The sequence below is a fragment of the Montipora foliosa genome, chromosome 4 (genome assembly GCF_036669935.1).
Source record: "Montipora foliosa isolate CH-2021 chromosome 4, ASM3666993v2, whole genome shotgun sequence".
Classification (NCBI taxonomy): domain Eukaryota; kingdom Metazoa; phylum Cnidaria; class Anthozoa; order Scleractinia; family Acroporidae; genus Montipora; species Montipora foliosa.
Genome location: NC_090872.1, coordinates 43,634,493 through 43,639,492, shown reverse-complemented (window position 1 = coordinate 43,639,492; position 5,000 = coordinate 43,634,493). Strand labels below are relative to the sequence as shown.

General features: G+C 45.4%; 1 protein-coding gene across 1 annotated transcript in view; it reads left to right on the top strand.

Annotated features, from left to right (window-relative positions):
• Window positions 1-5,000, top strand: part of LOC138000830 (uncharacterized) — a 243,738-nt gene that overhangs the window by 83,583 nt on the left and 155,155 nt on the right. The gene's annotated exons all lie outside the window — the stretch shown is intronic.

Genomic DNA, 5,000 nt, shown 5'->3' with positions numbered 1-5,000 from the left:
TTGGTCGATGTTTCAACGTCGCCACCTAAACAGGCTAAGGAGGGAGACCCTATTGACTGGGAAATTTGTGTTCTATGCCAGTCGGACAATGGGGACGTATTACAGTGCCCTGCTAAATCAACAAAGGCACCTATTGGCAGTGGCTACAAATCATTAGCAGAACACCTCATTAAGTTTCATGAACTCGGTCAAATGCCGGTTGAGTTAGATATTAACAGACTCGATGAAGGGAATGGTATAGAAGCTACCTTAATAGCACATCGCGCGAAGTGGCACAAATCTTGCCGTTTGAAACTTAACCAAACAAAGCTTAATCGTTTGCAAAATAAGCAAGAAGCTAAGAAACCAAGCACTTCGTCTGCTGTACAAACACGTGGAAAACAGAGTACTAGGATCATTACAGATTGTGTATGCTTCTTTTGTGATGAGCCAGCTGGTTTGTTTGGTGACCTTCATGAAGTTTCGACGAAAGAAGTAGACTGGAAAGTAAGGAAATGTGCACTGGCGCTGGAGGACACTGAACTGATCGCAAAGCTTGCGCCCGCAGATATGATCGCCCTCGAGGCAAAGTACCACACAAAATGCTTGTTAAGGCTCTATGATAATGCAAAAAAGGCTGCAGATAGACAAGGAGAGCCCGCTGATCATCTTCGTGGCATTGCATTTGCGGAACTTGTGGCTTACATGGAAGAGTACCGTCTTGAAGAAGGTGTAAATCCAGTGTTTAAGCTAGCTGATCTAGCCAGTACATATAAGGCTCGCCTGGAACAGTTGGGAGCTGCTGTCGAAGGCCGAATACACAGCACAAGACTAAAGGCAAGATTGTTATCAGTTTTTCCTGATCTAAGAGAATGCAAAGAGGGATGCAACGTACTTCTCACATTTGATAAAGATATCGGAGATGCTATAAGGAAAGCATGTGAGCAGGACAATTTTGATAATGATGCCATGCATCTCGCAAGGGCAGCACAAGTCGTCCGCCGAGATATGTTTGATAGAAAATTCACGTTCAACGGCTCGTTCAAGCAAGGATGTCAGGAAGCTGCTGTACCACCATCTTTACTGGCCCTTATCAACATGATACTGGAAGGGCCCAGCATCAAGCGCCAAACTGCAGTCGCAGCCAATGCAGCAGCTCTGTCAATATCCCAACTCCTGATTTTCAACAGTATGAAACGCCGAAGATCTGAAATCTCTACTCTTGCCCGTCACAGCCCTGAACGTGAAACTCCACTTCCGCTATACCTTGCCATGAAGATTCATGCCGTAACACGTAGTAGAAACCTCATCGATTCAATGTTCAGTATAGGGTTGTGCGTCTCGTACGATCGTCTCTTACAGGTGACAGCTGACATAGCCAATGGGGTTTGCCAGCAATTTGCAGCCGATGATGTTGTCTGCCCGCCGAAAATGCGAAAGGGGCTCTTTACAGTAGCAGCAGTTGACAACATTGACTATAATCCAAGTTCAGCAACTGCAAAGGACTCCTTCCACGGCACCGGTATTTCACTTATGCAACTTCCAACTCATCAGACATCGGGATTCGACCGTGGTGTTTTGGTTATCAATCCCTCTACATCCTCAAGTAAGTCAGTTGCTCCCCTGCCGACAACGTATACAAGTGTTCCGCCGGCAGCACTGGAAACCAAACAGTTCACTGCACCTACCATTGGTTGCGCTGTAATACCCCAAAGTTTGGACACTCTTAAACAGGCTACAAAGAGAGAGTATGAGTGGCTAGAAACAGTGTCAGAAGCCCTCCAGAAACTCAAGTTGGACAAAACAGATTGGATATCATGGGCAGCGTACCATGCCAGTATTCAAAAAGCAGCAACTCCACCTGCTGCAATCACTAGTTTGTTACCTCTTTTCCCAGATAGTGCACATTCAGTGGCAATGATCAAGCATGCAATGTCCATTGTTCAGGCTGCCGTTCAGCATCTTAATCCAGGACAAGTTCCCGTCCTTACAGCTGATCAACCTCTCTACGCTATAGCAAAGCAGATACAGTGGAGTTACCCCACTTCCCTTGGCGAAGAGCACCTCGTGGTTATGTTCGGTGGATTACACATCGAAAATGCAATCCTTAAGGTAAAAAAAATTGCGCAATTTAGAGGAATTATATGTCTTTTTGCTTATTATATTTCATATTTCAAATAGAAAGGGTGTAAACACTTAAACTAAGTAACCTAGAATGGAATGTATCTTATTTTTAGATGCTTGGAGGTTGGTTAGAAGACAGTGGATGGACTCGCGCACTTGTTCAAGCAAACGTTGCAAGCCCCGGTACAGCAGATTCTTTTGTTAAGGCTAGCCACATTACTAAAACCCGGCACGCACATCAAGTGACATCTGCAAGTCTCTATGTGTTACTCCGGAACGCTTATGTGGCAAGCACTGAGTCCGCTGAGCCTGTGCCCTTCGAAGAATGGTGTGTCCAGCGAGCAAGTCACAGCGCCCAGTTTGACTACTGGTTGAAGACCCTATCCCTAGAAATCCTGTTACTCTTGTTTGTGAGATCCATCAGAGAGGGTTACTTCCAACTTTACATCGAGTCACTTACGAAGCTTATGCCCTGGATGTTTGCCCTGGATCATACGCACTATGCGAGGTGGTTAACTGTTCATATCCGTGACATGATGGCACTCCCAAGTAAACAGGCAGCTGTCTTCAAAGAGTTCTGTGAAGGAAAGTTCGTTGTACAAACCACCAACAGCAAATTTTCAGCTATGGCCATAGATCAGTGCCACGAGCAGAGAAATGCAGATGTGAAAGGTTCTGGTGGGGCAATTGGTCTTATGGATGATCCCGCCGCGCTGAGACGCTGGATGGTTGCTGGCCCAGAGGTTTCAAGAATAGTAGCGGAGTATGAAAAATGCAGCATTCAAACCAGCACTGCAGAAATCAGAAGTAAACACCATGAACAACACCATGGGGTACAAGCCGCATTCCAGAAGGACATTAAATCACTAACGTCGGTCCTTGAAGAATTGGGAAATCCATTTCTAGATGATAGTCAAGACCTTTTAGTTCTAGACACCAAAGATATCATGGAGCAGTCTGTAAAGGAAACAGTGAAGAAAGTGGAAACAATAGGAAAGGAGCAGTTCAGCAAGTATGTCAAAGAAAGACTTACTGACTGCACGGTTCCTGTAACAGAGACAATTAGCAAGAACAACCTACCGTTGTTTAGTCGCTCTTCAATCAAGTTACCATCAAGGAAGAACCTACAAGTACAGTCACTAAAGAATGACTGCCATCTATTTTCGAGGCTGTACATCTCGTGCCAAATACGTGATGGTGACCTGGATCAGTTCTTTGCGCACGAAAATCAGTCAGCCCCACCGTCATTGTCAGTAGGAGGAAAGCTACGCAATGGAAAAAAAGCCGATCTTCTGAGTTGTTTACAGTTAGAACGGTTGCAGACAACGAGTGCTCCTGCTGTAGATGCTAAATTCTTGGATGGTGCTGCCGTTGTTCAGATGCTCAATCCTGGTACAGCGAAGACATTCCAAAATTATGCTGATCTGATTTTTATGCCGTATGTGAAATCTCAGCTTCAATCGACCGACAGAGTGGACATTGTCTGGGATGTTTACATCCCAAACAGTTTAAAGAACGCAACCAGGGAAAAACGCGGAAAGGGTGTACGTAGGAGAGTACTCTCAACAACAGTGATTCCAAGAGACTGGAAAGGTTTCCTCCGCGTTGATGAAAATAAAACGGAATTGTTCAGTCTCCTGTCACATGAAGTTACTCGTCAACCAACCACAGAAGGTAAGGTCATTTACGCAACAGATGGTAGAGGTGTTCTCAGTTCACATGCAGAGGCAGACGGGACGAACATGATGCCGTGCACCCAGGAAGAAGCAGATACCCGTCTTTTATTGCACGTTGCAGATGCTGTAAATAGAGGGAGTAGAAAAGTGTGTGTGCGCACCGTTGATACAGATGTTATAGTGTTGGCCATTGCCAGTTTTGAGAAGATTAATCCAGATGAGCTGTGGGTGGCTTTTGGTAGTGGCGCAAGTTTCAAGTACATTCCCATCCATCAGCTCGTTAACACGATTCAGCCCCAAATGTGCGGCACTCTGCCATTTTTTCACGCCCTGTCAGGGTGCGATACCGTCTCGTCATTCAGTGGCCGGGGTAAGAAAACCGCCTGGGACACATGGTTAAGATTCCCAGAAGTTACTAACGCCTTTGAGGCAATCATGCTGATGCCTAGTGAGATTAATGATGCAGTCCTGTCTGTATTGGAGAGGTTTGTAGTACTGCTTTACGAACGTACAAGTGGCCTAACGAGAGTCAATGATGCCCGCAAACACTTATTTGCACAGAAGTCACGAGGTATTGAGAACATACCACCGACCCAGGCAGCACTAGTAGAGCATATCAAGCGGGCCTGTTACCAAGCCAACATCTGGAACCAGGCTTTGATTCTCACTCCTCAATTACCTTGCCCTTCCAAGTGGGGCTGGAAACAAGGCAGTGAAGGGTGGGAGCCGCTGTGGACAACCCTTCCTGAAGCTTCGGTTTCTTGTGCTGAATTGATACGATGCGGATGTACAAAGGGTTGCACGGGGCGATGCAAGTGTGTCAAGGCAGCACTGAAGTGTACTGCACTTTGCTCATGTTCGGGAAACTGTTGACACTGCAGTTAAAGCTACCGAGTGAAATATCCATTGTCGAATGGAACACTGACAGTACACTGAATCGAAGTAGTTTAATGCTCATTCTAACGGTTTGCTACCTACTAAGCACAATCAAGGTCAAAGGTCAAAGTATATCAGATAACTTCAACGCATGCAGCCATGTTCATCTGTTATGTTATGTTATGTGTGTTATGTTTACGGTCGAAAGTTTAATAGTTTTAGATAAAAATGAACTTTAGGAGTGGCACTACAGGCTTTGTAAGCTTGATAACGTTAACAGATATCCCAAGGTCAAAGGTCAAAGCCCAAAACAATAGGCCAGCTGTGTTTTGCTATTTAGTGATG